At 45.4% G+C, this 20,432-nt stretch overlaps 1 pseudogene; it reads right to left on the bottom strand.

Annotated features, from left to right (window-relative positions):
* Nucleotides 1–1,030: 1,030 nt before the first annotated feature.
* Nucleotides 1,031–20,066, bottom strand: LOC115481405 (annotated as a pseudogene).
* Nucleotides 20,067–20,432: the final 366 nt, after the last annotated feature.

The following is a 20,432-nucleotide window of genomic DNA, read 5'->3' as shown; positions in this document are numbered from 1 at the left end:
CAAAGAGCTTACAATCTAAAGGCAGGGCATCGAACTCTCAAGATCTGATTCTATTCTGTGCCTTCTCGATGACCCAAAGTTCCATGTCGGATTCTGAGGCCCATCCATATACAATGTTAAAATCATGATCAATTGTTGTATTTGTGGTTTAAAAAATGTCTTCTATATTGAAGATAAAATGTAAGAATTTAGTTGATCACCTGAAATACTGCTGCTTAAAAAAAAATCCCCTTAATGGGGCTAATTTTACAACAGGATGCCTGTGTGAAAAGTCCAAAAAGGCACCTATTTCATCAACATTTCAAAAGAGCCAAAATCACCCAAAAGGTCACTCAATCAGAAGGCACATGGTCCAAATTTCAACATACAGGAGCTAAAGAACAAGCACCAAGAAGGAGAAGCAAGATCCATCAACTGGACAGGGAAAATATTGAACATTTCAGGCTGCATGATACCCTTAAGGGGAAAATTACTTGGAACTAATTTTCTGTCTCCTTCCACTGGTGGATAGATATAACCCATTAGACTGGACTGGTCTGGTATGGATGAAAAGGACTATGGCAGAGTTGTATCTGTGCATATTCATTCTAAAGTTGAAGTTCTATCGTAAATTCATGATGGAAGTGTAATTAAATTATCTGTATTCATGTCTTGTTTTATAATGGCAACATAGATACCTATGTGCTATTCTTGTACAGTAATTTGCAGTAGCTTAAAAATGCTCACAAATTTATTCCTGCTCTGAAGGTGTAAATGTGTGTATGTACATATGTATTGTATAAAGTACACATGTGCATCACAACTCTGACCCCATTCAACACAACTACACCCCCAGGAATGTCTAGACACATTTCATAAATGTAGGCGGTATCTTATTGTGTGTCCACTTCTACGAGTGTATCCACATGAAATTTTTAAAGAACCCGTTTCCGCATGAAAACATGTTTTACATGTGGGAAGTGCTTTATTTAAAAAAAAAAAAAAAAAAAGATACCCATATGTTCTCCTAATTCACAGCATTCAACATTCAAGGTTCAAAATGAACTCTGGTCCCTTGATGATGACAATGAGCGGGATCGCAGCTCTATTTGTGGAGTTAGAAGGGATCTTCATCCGTTTCTGTGTCCGTATCTGTTTTTGGTTTGATCAGTCTCGGAAGTTCCTCTCCATCCCCATTGGAGCGCTCCCAAAGTTCTCCATTTATAATCTTGCTCACATCCCTCTGGCGAATGCCTTCTTGCTCCTGAACCTTACTAGCACTGTAAATAAATATCGAAAGCAGCACCACTGGGGCTTCCAGGAAAAATTCCAAGGAAGGCTTGAAGTCAAATACAAAAAAAGATACAGTAGTGATAATGACTGTCCCTAACTGTGCTGTGAGGACGTGAAACATGTTGTCCCGAAACTTTAAGATGAAGGCCACAGACAGCCCCAAAAATGCAGTGACAAAGATAAGGGTGACCGAAAACCAGTTATGACCATAAAAAAATCCACAGGCCTGTATTTGAGTTCGTTATTCTGAATGAAGGCACAAGGTGAGTCCGTTAAATAAAATGCCAAAAGTGTAGAGTTTGGTATTCTGAACAAAGATGTTTTCTGCGAGTTGACTACCTTCCTTTAGAATTTTCTCATTGTAGATGTTGGCCAACGCAGAGATAAAACATTGGATTAGTATTAGGAAATGTCCAAGGCCAAGGCTAAAATTTTTCAAAGCCTCCACATTTATTTTAACCTTCTTTGATACCTTTCTTAGTAATTTTGCAAATAATTGATTTTAAGCACTTGGTAGGATCTGTGCCTTAGAGCTTCATTAATATAGTCACAATGATTCTGTACAAAATATATAGATCCACTTTTATATGCCTTCTTGATAACTGATTGGTCAATTTCTTAATGTTTGTAAGGCAGCTTTTTCCTCCACTTATAGATTGTGTTTATATTTTACTAATTTATTTGTTTGTGACATTTATATCCCACAGTATCCCAAACAAATTTGAATAGCCTACAATGAAGAGTATAGGATATATAAAAAAGAATACTATCCAGCTTATTTTCAGTAGAGGAGTGTGGGGTTCCTAGCCCATTATAAACCATAAAGCTGTATGTCTCTGTTGATCACCCTCCCCTCACCTGTCCACACCCACCCTGTTAGAATACCAATGATATACTTTGATGTCCCCATGCATACTTCCTACCCACCCCCATCCTCCCACCCTGTCAGACTGTCATAGCAATGCTTGAATGTTTTTCACTTATATACACTGTCAGCTAGCACATTTGCTTATTTCCGATCTGACGAAGAAGGGCAACCTTCGAAAGCTAATCAAGAAATGTATTAAGTTATGTCCAATAAAAAAGGTATCATCTTATTTTCTTTTCCATGTTTTATTTTGTTTGATTTCTATTGATACAGCTTATTTTCAAAAGAGAAAGACACCCATATTTCGACCCAAATCGGGAAATGGGCGTCTTTCTCCCGTGGGTGAACAAATCGGTATAATCGAAAGCCGATTTTGGTCGTCTTCAACTGCACTCCGTCGCAGGAACGAACAAAGTGGACGGGGGGTGTCGGAGGCGTGGTGATGGCGGAACTGGGGCGTAGTTATCTGCCGAGGAGAGATGGGCGTCTTTAGCTGATAATCGAAACAAGAAGGGCGTTTTTGACGAGAATTTGGTCCGCTTTATTTGGACCCTTTTTTTCAGGTCCAAGTCCCAAAAAAGTGCCCCAACTGACCAGATGACCACCGGAGGGAATCAGGGATCACCTCCCCCAGTGGTAACTAACCCCCTCCCACAAAAAAAAACACTTTACAAACTTTTTTTCCCAGCCTGTATGCCAGCCTCAAATGCCATACCCACCTCCATGACAGCAGAATGTGTTCTATCCTCTGACAGCCTTTCCCTGGTTCTGATGTGGCTCTTGGGTGAGTGTGACACCTTTTCTGTTATGCGCACTGCAGAGTCACATCAGCAATGCATTGTGGTGGGTGTAGGGTATTGGGCTCCGTGATTCCACTAGCTTGTGTTAAATGCTCATGATGTTGGTAGTTGGTAGGCTCTACTCCCATGGTGCTTTTCCCTCTGCTTACTGGGTCAGAGTATGCCCTGTTTTGTTTCCGGTAGTCCATGAGTAGTGGCCATTTTTGTAAGCCAGTTTTAGATCCCTTTCATGTGTTAGCCACGTTACAGAACTTAGTTCTTCCCTTGAATGTTGCTGAAAGAGGACATTGTACAGCATTCTGCCAGCTCTGACCTACTGCTAATCTCAGTACCAGGGAGACTCTTTGCCAGTAGGGCACAACCTCTGATCTGCAGTTAACTGTGAGTAAACTTGCTTATTCCAATAAAGGACATTTTCGGAGACATTAGTCTTCAGGTGTCAACTGGTGTGCCAAGGTTCTACAGCAGCAACAAGTCCTAGAGGCCTGCGTGTATGCAGGTCCCTGGAGCACTTTTAGTGGGTACCGCAGTGCACTTCAGGCAGGCAGACCCAGGCCCATCCCCCCTACCTGTAACACTTGTGCTGGTAAATGGGAGGCCTCCAAAACCCACTGTACCCACATGTAGGTGCCCCCTTCACCCCTAAGAGCTATGGTAGTGGGTAGTGAGTTTTGGAGGAGGGGGTTGGGGGCTCAGCACCCGTGGTAAGGGAGCTATGCATGTGGGAGCTGTTTCTGAAGTCCACCGCACTGACCTCTAGGGTGCCCAGTTGGTGCCCTGGCATGTCAGGGGGGCCAGTATACTACGAATCCTGGCCCCTCCCACGACCAAATGGCTCGGATTGGGACGTTTTTGAGCTGGCCGGTTTTAGTTTCCATTATCGCTAAAAGAACAAAACGCCCAGCTCAGAAACGAACAAATCCATGGCATTTAGTCTGTACAAACCGTATTTTCAAAACAAGAAAAAGACGTCCATTTTTTTCGAAAATACGGTCTGTCCCTCCTCTTCACGTACCCGTTTTGGGACATAGACGCCCATGGAGATAGGCGTTCACGTTCGATTATGCCCCTCCACATCAGAGAGTAATTTTTTTTTTGTTGTTTGTAAAAACTCCATTATACAATACAATATCTTAGACACTGGAATAGCTGTGGATGTTTAACATTTAGAAAATCTAATTATGAGTGAGAAATTGTACATGAAGCAAAGAGAAAGTTAATGGTAAATAGAGTAATAACGACCTCTTAAACTCTTTAAGGGCCCTGTTTACTAAGGTACGCTAGCCTTTTTAGCACGTGCTAAAAATGAGCACACACTAACAGTATAGACACCCATAGGAATATTATGGGCATCTACACAGTTAGCGCGCACTAAAAACACTAGTGCCTCTAGCACAGCTTAGTAAACAGGGCCCTAAATGTTCAAGATCTTTCAAAACTAATTGTTTTAGTGTGTTGAGTATGGAGTCTGGAGAACCTGGAGGCTTCCAAGACAATTTGGGATTAATGACTGTTCTATTTCAACCCTCTACTTGGCCATGGAAAAACACCTTCAACCGTAACTATCTCAAAAACTTTCCAAATCCACATTAAAATGCAATTTAGCAAATCCAACAAAGGGCACTAATAAAAAACCTTTTATAACACATTTCTCTCACTTGTTTAAAATAAGGGAAGATAAATTACCACTGAGTTCCTGCTCCCTGGGATTTTGTCTTCATGTTGTGGACAGAGGAAAAACTACATTAATTTTCAATTTGGGTAAATAGTTGTGACACCCATGGAGGGGCATTTTCGAAAGGGATGTCCAAGTTTCGATTTGGACGTCCTTGCAATACGTCCCAATCTAGGGGCGGGGAAACCCGTATTTTCGCAACAAGATGGACGTCCATCTTTTGTTTTGAAAATACTGTCAGGGACGTCCAAATCCTTAAATTTCGACGTACCTAGACATGGACGTTTCTGATTTTCGGTGATTTTCGAAATCAAAGACATCCATCTCAGAAACGACCACATGCAAGCCATTTGGTCGTGGGAGGAGCCAGCATTTGTAGTGCACTGGTCCCCCTGACATGCCAGGACACCAACCGAGCACCTTAGGGGACACTGCAGTGGACTTCATAAAATGCTCCCAGGAACATAGCTCCCTTACCTTGTGTGCTGAGCCCCCCAAAACCTACTACCCCCAACTGTACACCACTACCATGGCCCTTATGGGTGAAGGGGGGCACCTAGATGTGTGTACAGTGGGTTTGTGGTGGGTTTTGGAGGGCTCGCTGTTTTCTCCACAAACGTAACAGGTAAGGAGGAGTGGTGCTGGGTCCGCCTGTCTGAAGTGCACTCATCCACTAAAACTGCTCCAGGGACCTGCATACTACTGTCATGGACCTGAGTATGACATCTGAGGCTGTCACGACATATTTTTACAGATGTATTTTGAGGGTGTGAGGGGGTTAGTGACCACTGGGGAAGTAACGGGAGGTCATCCCCGATTCTCTCCAGTGGTCATCTGGTCATTTTGGGCACCTTTTTGTCCCTTAGTTGTAAGAAAAACAGGTCTGGGTGAAAACGTCCAAGTGCTCATCAGGGACGTCCTTGTTTTTTTCGATTATGGGTCAAGGATGTCACGTCCAAGTGTTAGGCATGCCGAAGTCATGCTTTCGCTATGCCTCCGACACACCCCCTTGAACTTTGGCCATCCCTGCGACGGAGTGCAGTTGGGGACGTCCAAAATCAGCTTTCGATTATACCAATTTGGACGTTTCTGGGAGAAGGACATCCATCTTTATGTCGAAAGATGGGCGTCCTCTTTCGAAAATGAGACCAATATTCAGTTTGCTGAGCAGCATTCAGCATTTGAAATTCATTTTTTGGATGTACAAGTTCAGGACCGGTCTTAGCAAGTGCGGGGCTCTGTGCAGACCAATTTGGTGGGGCCCCATCATAGCCCCGCCCCCACCCCCACCCCCATTGATATATTATTCAATTTTAGAAAATGTTTTATTTATGAAATTTCAAATAAAGACAAATGAAACTAAACTTGTACAGAAAAACTGATTGAAATAATAGCCAATGCTATCATGAAACCCTCCCTCCCCAGGAATTATTCAGTTCAAGTCCACTACAATTAGTAGTTCCAATTCTCATAACCCCAGGGGGTCAGAGGTGCGGACACACAATCTCTCCACTGCAAAACACTATACACAAACTTGTGCAAAAACACACTTATAACCTTACCAAACCATAACAGCACTAATTCCAAGGACAGGACGAGCACAACCTTATGCGTGGAAAGGCAGAACTGTAATTACACCAGGCTCTAAAACACCAATACACTACCTTGTGAAAAAAAAAAAAAAACAACAACAAGGGCTGCAAATGCTACACGCTAGCAGGATACTGCACCTTGATCACACATGAAAAACACATGACACAACAGATATGAAGACAAAATACTGAACTGGAAAGTTACCTCAAGAAGTCAGACTCAGCATGCAGCAATACTAGAAAAATTGAAACTTACATGCAAAATATCACAGATGCACATTTCCAAAAGCTCACATATTCCAATTAATACATTCTGAATAAAATACATTTTTTCTACCTTTGTTGTCTGATCATTTAGTTTTTCTATTCGCTTTGGTCCCAGCGTCTTCTGTTTTATGCAGTGTCTTCTTTCCATTTGATATTTTTTCTCTCACCATGTCCACCATCCTCTTGTGTCCTTATGTGTCCTGTCTACCATCTGTAGCCCTGTCCCTATCCTTTCTCCAGTTTCAGCATCTGCCTTCAAAGTGTTCCGATCCAGCCCTTAAATTCAGCAATTTCCCCTCCATCCATATCCAGCATTTCTCCTCACTCCCCTCCATCCATGTGCATCTACTTTCCTCCCCTCCCCTACATCTATGTCCAGCATTTCTCCTCTATCTCTTCCCTCCATCCATGTGCATCTCCTTCCTTTGTCTTTCCTTCCTTCCATTCCTGCCCACATTTCTCCTCTCTCCCTGCCCTCCCTCCATGTCCAGCAATTTCCTCCTCTCTCCCTGGGCTCTGTCCTCCCATCCATGTCCATCCTTGTCCATCGATGCTCCTCTCTCCCCTTCCCTCCTCCATCCATCCATATCCAGCAATTCTCCTCTTTCCCCTGCCCTCACCTCCATGTCCAAGAATTTCTCCTCTCTCCCTGGGCCCTGCCCTCCCATCCATGTCCATCGATGCTCTCTCTCCCCTTCCCTCCTCCATCCATCCATATCCAGCAATTCTCCTCCCTCCCCTCCATGTCCAGCAAATTTCTTCTCTCTCCCTGGGCCATGCCCCTCTCTCTTCTGCCCCCTCCATCTATCCATATCCAGCAATTCTCCTCCTCCCCTCCATGTCCAGTAATTAATCCTCTCTCCCTGGGCCCTGTCCTCCCATCCATGTCCATCCATCAATGCTCTCCTCTCTCTCCATCCCTCCCGCTCCCATGTCCACACTGCCGCCCTCTCTGGTTCAAATCTTCTACTTTTTAAATTTACCTCTGTTTGCAGCAGCTGCACAGCCTCAGTGAAAGCGCTGTCTGACGTCTCGCCACCAGCCTTCCCTTCGCGCTTGTTCATCCCCTCAGTGCCCCGCCTTCTTCTGATGTCATTTCCTTGCGAGGGCGGGACACAGAGGGGAACGAACTAGCGAAGGAAGGCTGGTGGAGAGACATCAGACAGCGCTTTCACTGACAATGCGCAGCTGAGCTTGAGCTGCTACGATGTTGGACTCAGAGCGAGGTAAAGAGCGGAGGAGGCTGACTGAGGCGCGCCGCGCAGGGCCCCCTTAAGCACGAGGCCCTATGCAGTCGCCTCGGCCTAAGACCGGCCTGGTGCGAAGGTGACGGACCTCACTCAGCACCTAGACAAGATTTAGATAGTGCTGGGGAGGAGCCGGCCATCTTGGTACACGTGGGTACCAACGATGTAGGAAAATGTGGGAGAGAGGTTCTGGAAGTTCAAATTTAGGCTTTTAGGAAGGAAGCTCAAATCCAGATCCTCTAGGGTAGCATTTTCTGAAATACTACCTGTTCCACGTGCACAGCCCAAACGACAGGCAGAGTCCGGAGTCTCAATGCGTGGATGAGACGATGGTGCGGGGATGAGGGTTTTGGATTTGTCAGGAAACTGGGCAGCATTCTGGGGAGGGAGAGCCTATTCCGATCTGATGGACTTCACCTTAACCAGGGTGGGACCAGGCTGCTGGCGTAAACATTTAAAAAGGAACTAGAACAGCTTTAAACTAGAAATGGGGGGAAGGCTGACAGTCGCTCAAAAGCGCATGGTTCAGGATAAGGTATCTTTGAGGATATAACCCAAACAGGGAAGAAAAAGTTCCTTATAAGTAAGGATGTCAAAGAGACCGTAGTGGATCAGATGGCCTTAAAGTAAAATTAATAATAACCAGACATTAGATACATTATATAAGCCATGTATTAAACGTGATATAAACTGAGGCAACAAGCATGCATCAAAATGTCTATACACAAATGCAAGGAGTCTGAGACATAAGATGGGCGAGCTGGAATACATTGCACACAATGAAAAATTGGATATTATAGGCATCTCTGAGACCTGGTGGAAGGAAGATAACCAGTCACAGTCATACCGGGCTACAAATTATATCGTAGTGATAGGGTAGATAGGATTGGAGGAGGGGTAGCATTGTATATTAATGAGAACCTTGACTCAGATAGGCTGCAAATATTGCAGGACACAAACATAGTAACATAGTAGATGACAGCAGAAAAAGACCTGCACGGTCCATCCAGTTTGCCCAACAAGACAACTCATATGTGCTACTTTTTGTGTATACCCTACTTTGATTTGTACCTGTCCTCTTCAGGGCACAGGACCATATAAGTGTGCCCAGCACATATCCCTGCTTCCCAACCACCAGCCCCGCCTCCCACCACGGCTCTGGGCACAGACCGTATAAGTCTGCCCAGCACTATCCCCGCCTCCCAACCACCATCCCGCCTCCCACCACCGGCTCTGGCACAGACCATATAAGTCTGCATCAGCACTATCCCCACCCTCCCAACCACCAGCCCTGCCTCCCACCACCGGCTCTACCACCCAATCTCGGCTAAGCTCCTGAACAGGATTCCTTTATCTTTATCCCACGCATGTTTGAATTCCGTTTCCATTTTCATTTCCACCACCTCCCACAGGAGGGCATTCCAAGCATCCACTACGCTCTCCGTGAAAAAATACTTCCTGACATTTTTCTTGAGTCCTCCCCCCTTCAATCTCATTTCATGTCTTCTTTCTACCGCCTCCACATCTCCGGAAAAGGTTCATTTGCGGATTAATACCTTTCAAATATTTGAACGTCTGTATCATATCACCCCTGTTTCTCCTTTCCTCCAGAGTATACATGCAAGTCTCTCCTCATACGTCTTGTAACACAAATCCCATACCATTCTTGTAACTTTTCTTTGCACCGCTTCAATTCTTTTTACATCCTTAGCAAGATGCGGCCTCCAAAACTGAACACAATACTCCAGGTGGGGCCTCACCAACGACTTATACAGGGGCATCAACATCCCCTTTCTTCAACAACCCCTATTGGAATCTTTGTGGATCAAGATTCCACGTGAAAAGGGGAAAAATGGTGATAGGAGTGTACTACCGTCCGCCTGGCCAGGACGAGCAGACAGACGCAGCAATGTCAAAGGAAATTAGGGAAGCAAATAAAATGGGCAATGTAATAATAATGGGTGATTTCAATTATCCGGATGTAGACTGGGTTAATGTAACATTGGTACACGCCAGGGAAATAACATTTCTTGGTGAAATCAAGGACAGCTTCCTGGAACAGCTGGTTCAGGAACCCACAAGAGAAGGAAAAATACTAGACTTAGTCCTTAGTGGAGCACATGATTTAGTGCAGGGGGTAAAGGTGCGAGGGCCACTTGATAACAGTGATCATAATATGACCAGTTTTGATACTGGCATTGAGGTAAGTGAACTTAGGAAATCAAATACACTAGCGTTTAACTTCAGAAAAGGTGATTACGATAAAATGAGAAAAACGGTGAAAAAAAGACTGAAAGGAGCAGTTCACAGGGTAAAAAGCTTGCATCAGGCGTGGATGCTGTTCAAAAACACCATCCTAGAGGTATAGGACAAATATATTCCACGTATTAGAAAAAGAGGGAAAAGGACCAAACGTCAGCCGGCGTGGCTATACAGTAAGGTAAAGGAAGCCATTAGAGCCAAAAAAACAATCCTTCAGAAAATGGAGGAGAGAACCAACTGAAAATAATAAGTTAAAAATAAGGAATGCCTAGCCAAATGCAAAGCGGAGATAAGGAGGGCAAAAATAGACTTTGAAAAAAAGTTAGTGTTAGAAGTGAAATACATATTAAAATTTTTTAGATACATTAAAAGCAGGAAGCCAGCTAAAGAATTGGACAAAAGTGGTGTTAAAGGGGCGATCAGGGAAGACAAGCCATAACGGAGAAATGAATGAATTCTTTGCTTCAGTCTTCACCGAGGAGGATTTGGGACGGACACCGGTGCCGGAAAGGGTATTTGAAGCAGGCGAGTCAGAGAAACGAAATGAATTCTCTGTAAACTTGGAGGATGTAATGGGTCAGTTCTGCAAACTGAAGAGTAGTAAATCACCAGGACCAGATGGTATTCATCCCAGAGTATTAATAGAACTGAAAAATTAATTTGTAGAGCTACTGTTAGTAATATGCAATCTATCCCTAAAATCAGGTGTGGTACCGGAAGACTGGAGGATAGCCAATGTTACGGCCGATTTTTAAAAAAGGTCCAGAGGAGATCCGGGAAATTATAGACCAGTGAGTCTGATGTTGGTACCGGGCAAAAATGGTAGAGGCTATTATTAAAAGTAAAATTACAGAGCACATACAAAAACATGGGTTGATGAGACAAAGTCAGCACGGATTTAGTGAAGGGAAGTCTTGCCTCACTGCATTTTTTTGAGGGGGTGAATAAACGTGCACAATGGGGAGCCGGTGATATTGTATATCTGGATTTTCAGAAGGTGTTTTGACAAAGTGCCTCATTAAAGACTCCAGAGGAAACTGGAGAGTCATGGTAGGGTAGGGTATTACTATGGATTAAGAGCTGGTTGAAAGATAGGAAGCAGAAGTAGGATTGAATGGTCGTATTCTCAATGGAGAAGGGTAGTTAGTGGGGTCCCTCAGGGTCTGTGCTGGGACCGCTGCTTTTTAACATATTTATAATGACTTAGAGATGGGAGTAACTAGTGAGGGTAATTAAATTCGCAGATGACACAAAGTTATTCATGGTCATCAACTCGCAGGAGGAGCGTGAAAGATTACGGAGGACCTCACGAGACTGGGGGGATTGGCATCCAAGTGGCAGATGAAGTTCAATGTTGACAAGTGCAAAGTGATGCATGTAGGGAGTGGAGGAGTGGCCTAGTGGTTAGGGTGGGTGACTTTGGTCCTGGGAACTAAGGAACTGAGTTCAATTCCCGACACAGGCAGCTCCTTGTGACTCTGGCAAGTCACTTAACCTCCATTGCCTACCGCACTGAGCCTGCCATGAGTGGGAAAGCGCGGGGTACAAATGTAACAAAATAGGTAAGAGGAACCCAAATTACAGCTATGTCATGCAGGTTCCGCGTTAGGAGTCACAGACCTAGAAAGGGATCTGGGAGTCATCGCTGATAAGACATTGAAAACCTCTGCTCAGTGTGCTGTGGCGGCTAAGAAAGCACACAGAATGTTGAGTATTACTAGGAAAGGGATGGAAAACAAACACGAGGATATTATAATGCCATTGTATCGCTCCATGGTGCGACCGCACCTCGAATATTGTGTCCAATTCTGGTCGCCGCATCTCGAAAAAGATATAAAGGAATTGGAGAAGGTGCAGAGAAGGGCGACGAAAATTATAAAAGGGATGGAATGACTGCCCTATGAGGAAAGGCTAAGAAGGTTAGGGCTCTTCAGCTTGGAGAAAAGGCGGCTGAGGGGTGATATGATAGAAGTCTACAAGATAATGAGCGTAGTACAGCGGACAGATGTGAAGCGTTTGTTTACACTTTCAAACAACAATAGAACCAGGGGACACAAGATAAAGCTAGAATATGGTAGATTTAAATCAAATAAGAGAAAGGTTTTCTTTACTCAGCGTGTAGTTGGACTCTGGAAATCGTTGCTGGAGAACGTAGTGATAGCGGCTGGCCTTACGGAGTTTAAGGGGGGTTTGGACAGATTCCTGAGGAGAAAAGTCCATTGAACATTATTAAAAAATGATTGGGGGGGGGGGGGGGGGGGTTGCCCGGTTTCTTGAAGCCTGGATTGGCCGCTGTTGGAGACAGGATGCTGGTGCTTGATGGACCCTTGGTCTTTCCCAGTATGGCAGTGCTTATGTGCTTATGATCCAGGGATGAACAGAAACCGGTTTATTACCAACTTTTGAGTGGTAAGCACTAATAGAACTGCGTTGTACTCTGAGTTAGTTTTAAGGCCAGAATTAGAAAGATGGAGGAGGTACTCCATAAGGGAAGAAAGAGAGCACATAGTAGGGTCAAGTGCTCTGGCTGCACACACCATAAGGAAAATCATCTCTACTTGAAACATTAACATTTCTGTGTAGGCGGCTTCCTACAAGCTAGAGGCATTGTGAGCCGGGTCTGGCTGCAGGAGGGACTTTTGGTTGTGTTATTAGGGTTGGAAAAGGATCTAACCTCAAAGTTCCTTGGACAACAGTTCTGAAGAGGGAACCAGATCTGTCGTGATCAGTAGGAGAGCAATTAATATCACGGTCCCAACTTAAGAGTTTTCCCCCAATAACAGGCAGTGGGGGAAAAGTGTATAGAATAGTTCCCCAATGAAGTAGAAGACATCTGGGGCTACATGGTTGAGAGCATAGAGCCTGGAGCAGAAGTGGGGAAGCTTGTTGTTCTGAGAAGCATAGAGGTCTATCACTGGGGCCTCCCCACTGCTGGAATATTCAACAAGCCACAGGCATTCTGAGGGACCACTCGTGAGGCTAAAGGGTTCTGCTCAATTTGTCCTCCACAGAATTCTGCTTGCCATCTAGGTAAATGGCACTTATTGAAATGCTTTGAGATGTTGCCCAAGTCCACATTTGGATTGTTTCTTAACAGAGGAGAAAAGACCCTAATCCCCCCTTGTTTGTTCAGATAATACATCACAATCTGGTTGTCTGTGCAAACGAGAACTGATTGGGAAAGCAGTCCTGGAAAGTTTTGAGAGCATTCCAGACTGCTTGTAATTCCAGTAGATTGATATGATGCCGTTTCTCCCATAGGGACAAAGAACCTTGTGTATGAAGGCCATCGAGATGAGCACTCCAACCTACTATGGAGGTATGCGTGGTGAGAACTTTGTGATGTGGAGGGGCACAGTTGTGCAGTAACCTGAATACAGGCTGAGAGTGGTCCCCTGGCTTGAGACCATTCAGAGGAGAATCCATTGAAGAATTCAGAAGTGGAGCCCAGCCAATGGTGTTACATGGACTGTTGAAGCCATGTGGCCAAGTAGGTGAAACATCTGACGAGCAGAAACTTGTTTGGAACAGGAAATCTAAGTGAAGAGATACACTATAGTGTCTATCCTTGATTGTGGGAGAAAGGTTCATCCTTAAACAGTGTCCAAGCAAACTCCGATGAACTGCAAGGTCTGAATCGGTTAAAGCTGTGATTTGGGGTAATTTACTACAAATCCGAGGAGCTCCAGGAGACATATAGTGGAGAGAATGAAAGTCTGCACTGACTGTTGGGAGCTTGCTTTGATCAATCAGTCATTGAGGTAGGGGAAAACATGAATGCCCCACCTGCAGAGTGTTGCAGGTACAACTATCAGGCATTTTGTGAAAACATGAGGAGCTGCAGCCAAGCTGAATGGCAAGATTTTGCATTGGTAATGCAGAGTCCCAAAGCAGAAACAAACAGAGAAACTACCTGTAAGCAAAGTAACATATGTGGGTGTATACCTTTTTTTTAGGTCTATAGAGGAAAGCCAATCATTGAGTTGGATAATGGGAATAAGTAATCACAGGGAAATTATGTGAAATTTTTCTTTGAGCAAGTATTTGTTTAAATCCCTTAAGTTGAGAATTGGTCGTAATCCCCTTGATCCCCATCCGGCAGAGGAACTGGTTTTATTCCATTTTAACAGAGGAGGGCAGATAGCTCCTACCAAAGTACTAGAAAGTTGAAACAAGACTCTCTTGGTAGATATCGAGGCCGCCTTTCCCAACGCAGAGAATAACCATGCTGAATGATCAAAATACCAGACGGTTGGAAGTTATGAGTGGCCACCTCTCTTGAAATAGGATTAGCCTGCCTCCTACTGGTAGGTTGTTTGGTACCAACAACTGAATGGTGGCAATGCTCTCTTGGAAGGAATCAAAAATTAGGTTGCTGTTTAAGCTGAAGAGGGGCCTGCGACTTCTGTCCCCACTGTTTCAGGCGTAAGTGCTGAGACGCAGTCCTTTGAGAAGGAACAGTAGGAGTATAATACTTAGATTTGTAGCAAATAGAGCATCTAAATCCTCCTGAATATCTTATAGAAGCAGTAGAGGGCTGCATTCTGGGTAGAATTTTTATGGTATATGTATTGATTTTAATCAGATCGGCCACTTCTTCAACCTTGTCACCGAATAAGTTGTCTCTCCAGAACAAGGAACATCTGCTAAATGTTCTGGTCGCAAACTCTGATCCAAGAAAGACATTGCATTGCTATTCCCAAAGCGTAAATGCGAGAAAAGATGTCAAAGGCATCAAAGACTTAACTTGCCAGATATTTGCAACAAGGCAGTAGTTTCCTGTGAAAATTTAGAGAAACTCAGAAGCCTGTTCAGGAGGAAGGAAATCTGCAAAGGAGAAAGCACTCTGCAATAGAGACTTCAAGTAAATTATGGAATAAAGTTGATAATCCAATATGCGGTTGGTTAGGATAGAGGTATGGAATGTTTGCGTGGCAGACGCATCTAAAATTCTAGCTTCTCTGCCTTGAGGAGCAAAAGTACGAGCTCTTACACTGCGAGTGCAAGGCAGATTCCACAACTAAGGAATGATGGGATAAAGTGAAGATACTTACCTGTAGCAGGTATTCTGCGAGGACAGCAGGCTTTATATTCTCAGAAGGGGGCGATGCCGATCTGCATCGCTCAGTCCGGCATTTAACATAGCTAAATGAGAGCATTGAGGAGCACAAGATGTGCTCCACTACGCATGTGTGAGTGCCATTCCACCGGCCACAAGAATGCAGTCTCCTCATTTTAATACTATAGGCAAAAAAATAAAGTAAAAATAACAAAGGAGACAACTCCAAGGGGAGGTGGGAGGGATTGTGAGAATATAAAGCCTGCTGCCATTGGAGAATACCTGCTACAGGAAGCTGACCTCAAGTGGGCCACCGATGCGGCCATGGCTCTGACATTATGAACTGTGACATGACCCTAACAAGGCCAGCCCAACCTGGGCATAAGTGAAGGAAATGCAATCTGCCAGCCAAATAGAAATGGTGCACTTCCCAATGGCAACCCCCATCCTGTTGGTATCAAAAGAAACAAAAAGCTGGATGGACTATCTGTGGGGCCTTGTCAACTCCATATAATAGGCCAATGCTCTCTTGCAATCCAAGGTGAGTAAGCTGCTTTCGCCAGGATAGGCATGAGGTTGGGGAAAGAATGTTGGCAAGACAATCAACTGGAATCAAGATGGAATTCTGACACCACTTTCAGCAGCAACTTAGGGTGCATGCAGAGGACGACTTTGTTGTGATGAAACTTAGTATAAGGTGAATCCACCACTTAGGACTGAAGCTCACTGACCCTACGAGCTGAAGTTAACAGCCACCAAGAAAATGACCTTCCAGGTGGAAGGAATTCAGTGGCTCAAAAGGAATTTTCATCAGCTGGCCGAGAATGATGTTGAGATCCCATGACACTGGTGGAGGTTTGACAGGGGGCTTTGACAAAAGCAAACCTCTCATGAAGTGAACTAGAAGCTGCCCAGGGATGGGCTTACTTACCTTCTACATGTTGATGATAAGCACTAATTGCACTAAGGTGAACCCTTATGGAGTTGGTCTTGAGAATAGACTCTGATAAGTGTAGAAGATATTCTAGCAGGGTCTGTGTAAGGCAAGTAAGGGGATTTAGGGCCTTGCTCTCACACTAGATGGCAAACCTCCTCCATTTAAGAGTAATACCCTCTTAGTGGAATCTTTCCTGGAAGCCAGAAAGACACCCTCCGAGAAACCCATGGAAGCAAATTCTAGGCTCTCAACCTCCAAGCTGTGAGAGCCAGAGACTGGAGAATAGGATGTAGAAGTTGCTCCTCATTCTGAGTGATGAGGGTCAGAAAACACTCCAATCTCCATGGTTCTTTGGAGGATAGTTCCAGAAGAAGAGGGAACTATATCTGCCGTGGCCAGTATGGCACGATCAGAATCATGGCTTTGCGGGCTTGAGTTTCAACAAAGATTTTCCCACTAGAGGTAATGGAGGATACGCATACAGAAGACCTCTCCCTCAACTGTGGAGGAAGGCATCTGATGCTAGTCTGTCGTGGGCCTAGCTCTAGGATGGGACACATACCCCCTGTTTTCTTCTGCACAAGGAAATACATGGAATAGAATCCCTGCCCTTCTTCCCCTGGTGGAACGGGTTTTACCGCATGGTGGAGAATTCCTCTGCAAGTACCTGCCTGTGCTAAGAGCTAAATGAATAAGCTCTCGGTGGGCAATTTGGAGGTTTGAGATGCCAATTGAGGGCGTATCTGAGACGACTATTTGAAGAACCCACCAGTTGGAAGTTATAAGAGGCCACCTTTGGTGAAAATTTGTTTAGCTTTTCGTTGACTGGCATCTGGGATGGACACTTTTTGCGGCTATGAACTGTTGGAGCCAGTCAAAAGCTCATCCCTTGCTTTGCCTGGGGAGCAGCAGGGGCCTTAGGTGCACACTGTTGATGTGAATGAGTGCACTGCAGTTGAGCCTGAGTAGGCTGGTGAGCTGAAGAGTTGTACCTACACCTAGGATAGTAATAGCAACTCGTCTTGGCATGCCAAAAGTCCTCCTAGCTGAGATGCAGAAGGTGCTCGGTGGGAGAGAGAAGAGATGGTATCAGTGTGGTTTTTTTTTTATTTGGTCAGCGACCTCTTCAACTTTCTCTCCAAAATGGTTATTCCCCTCCCCCCCCCCCCCCCCCCCCGGCAAGGGGCATCTGCCAACCTCTGCTGAACAGAATGTTCCTAGTCAGAAACACGCAGCCATGAAGAGTCTGCACATTGCTATACTTTGAGCAGAGATCCTGGATGCCACATCAAAAGTGTCAAGTGCCCCTGGCCAAGAACTTTTGACACGCCTTCTGCTGCTCGACCAAATGGCAAAAAGGCTCAGCCTGCTTTACAGGGAGTGTCTCAACCAAGTCCGACAGCTGGCACACTTAAGTTTCATAAGTAGATGTTTGTGAAGAACTGGTAAGATTGTATACGGGAAATGAGCATAGAAGCCTGGTACATCTTCCTTCCAAAATAATCCAGGGTTCTAGCTTCTCTGCCTGGGGGCACCGAAGCATAGTCCCTGGAACTCCTGTCTCTTTAGTGGATTCCACCACCATGGAATTGTGAGGCAACTGAGGCCTATCAAAACCAGGTACACTGTGGAGCTGAAACTGGGTGTCAATCTTCTTGGGTATGACAGGGACCAACAGAGGGGACTCCCAGTTCCTGTTGAGGACTTCCTTGAGTACCTCATGGAGAGGTTCAGGCACAGCCTCCTTAGGAGGAGATGTGTCGTCTAGGACCTTGAGCATCTTGGCCCTGGGCTCATCCTGCACTTCCAACGGAAATGGAACAGCATCAGCCATTTCCTTTACAAAAGATGGACATGAAAGGCTCTCCGGAGGAGACTTTCTCCTTTCGGGTGGAGGGGAGGGTTCAGAGGGAATCCCATAAGACTCGTCCAAGGAAAAGTACCTGGGATCCTCCTCTGAATCCAATGAGCACTCCTCTTCGGTGTCAGACAGTACCTCCTGATGGGAGTGTCGTGACCGAATCTGCCTTGGTGCCAAGGAACCATGTCCTCAAGAACGGCGTAGAGTGGCCTAATGGTTAGTGTAGCAGGTTGTGGACCTGGGGAAATGGGTTGATTCCCGCTGCTGCCTGATGGTTGGCAGTGGGTTGAGATCCTGGGGAACCAGGTTTAGTCCCCTCTGCAGCTCTGTGTACCCTTGGTAAGTCACTTAACCCTCCATTGCCCCAGGTACAACAGTAGTACTGTACTACCTAGACTGTGAGCTCAATAGGGACAGATTCTACCTGTGAAACTGTAAACCGCGTAAATCTAAGCAGTATATAAATATTCAAATGAATGAATGTAGACTGCCATCTTGAGTCCAGCAAAGCTTCCTCCACTGACGTCAAAGGAGTGCCGACTTGGGTGGCACCTGAGGGCCAAGTGGGGCTGCAATGGGAGGCAAGGTAGGCGCAATTACCCCCAATGTCGATGTACACCATTGCATAAGGCCATCCAGCAGCTCAGGGAGCAAGGCCCAGATGTGCTCGAGGGTAAACACTGGGAAAAGCTGGGGTGCCGGCTGAGGCACAGGCTGCAGTACTACTGGGGTTAACACGGGGGCTACTAGGAGACAGGCCCATCAGTACCTCTTGTATGGAAGGGGGAGCTGTCCTCCTGGCACCGACGCTTCTTGGGTGCCGAATCCTTCAACTCCCCAGAGTTGCTTGCACCATGTGTCGAGGGTGACCAATGACAATGCTTCTTGGCCTTCGCCCCAAGCATGTCACCAAGGCTCCTCTGTGTTGAGGATGACATCAAATTCATATGTTGGCCTCGGGTCAGGTCTAATGATGGACGGTCCCGGGGACTCTGCACAGCAGGAGGCCTCAAGGCAGGTTGAGACCCACTCGATGCTTCACAGCTCCCAGTGTCTGAGGGTCTAGTAGCAGCCATACTCACCGACGCCACTGACCTTGATGCTGATGTTGAGGAACCGGACTTGGCTCCAAAAATCCTCTCTCGTTGAACCTCTCTGGAAACCTTTTTTAGGCAAAGACAGAGAACACAGCAGGGCTATGGTCGGGCCCAAGAAACTGCAGACACCAGAATGGGTGTTTTTCCCGGAGACTGTCCGATTGCACCGGGTACAGTGCTTGAAGCCATTGGGAATCTTCGTGGACATAAATGGAAAAACTTTGTCTGCTAAATTAAACGACGCGATAGTGCTCGAAAAAAGGAAAGTTAAAAGTCACAGCCGAAGGCCAGACTTAAAAAAAGCCTGATGGCAACAGAAAACCAAACCAAACTTAAAACCAGGCTAAAACAAAGGAAATTAAAGGAAGAAAAGAGATGGAGGTTCAAACAAGAGGAACAGAATTAAAGGGCTGAAAAAATAGCCAGAAGGCACAAAAATAGCTCTTTAAGACCGAGCAATGTGAAGAGATAAGAAAAATGCTTCTCCTCAAGTGGAAAAAGAATCGAGACCACGTTCTTGCAGCAGTCGGGAAGGCACTCGCGCATGTGCGGTGGAGCATTTCTCGAGCTCCACAAATCTCTCATTTAGCTATGATAAATGCCGGTTGTGAGAACTGTAAGCCTGTTTGTCCTCGAACTGTGTTTTTTCAAACCCAGTGCATTTCTGTATCCTGCACATAGTGTCAATTTTCTTTGGAGTAACCTGAATTGTTAAGGGAGTTTCCCAGTTTTTGAAAAGAGCATCTATCATAACTGTATGAAAGGGGACAATAATTCCCTGTCTAGGAGGAGAGTTGCAATCTAGAACATCAAAGAGTTCAAAATGAAGTTCCTCTTCAGTCTCCAATTTGGAAGGTATGGCTTGGGCCATCTTGCGGACAAAACCAGGAAAGGATATACATTCGAGGGGAGAAGGTTGAGATGGAATACCATAGAAGTCCTCAGCTGAGAGGTCGAGGTACGAGTCCAACACTTCAAAGTACTCATCTTGAGAGGTATGTGTAAGTGTGTGTCTACTAAGGTGTCTATTCTGTGTCTCTGAACCTCTGTCAATGTCGATGCATGCATTGGTTAGGTTCATGCTGCCCCCGATGGTCAACGCTGAGCCGGTATGCAGAACTTCTGCCATGACTGCCACTCCAGTGTATCCTTGGGGTGAGCTGAGGCTGGTGGAAGCACCATGTAAGCCTGGTGTATGCAGGAGCCCTGAAAGCTCCTCTTTGAGCATAGCCTGGATCTCCTCTTATACAGAAGGCATTGGTGCCGGCTGGGAAACCGGTATGGAGGCAATCTGCATTATATCCAGTCTAGACATGGGAGAGCTGAAGGACCCTGAAGGCTCTCGTTGTGGAGCAATAATTTGAAGAGAAGGAGAGCACTCACTATGGCATCGATACTATACGTGTCAAAGATGCCGATGCAGGAGAGGTCTTGGCATTGTACCTGGAGGGAGAACAATGGCAATGTAACATAGTATCATAGTAGATGACGGCAG

This window comes from Microcaecilia unicolor, chromosome 12 (genome assembly GCF_901765095.1).
Source record: "Microcaecilia unicolor chromosome 12, aMicUni1.1, whole genome shotgun sequence".
Lineage (NCBI taxonomy): Eukaryota > Metazoa > Chordata > Amphibia > Gymnophiona > Siphonopidae > Microcaecilia > Microcaecilia unicolor.
This window is presented reverse-complemented; position numbering and strand designations above follow the sequence as displayed.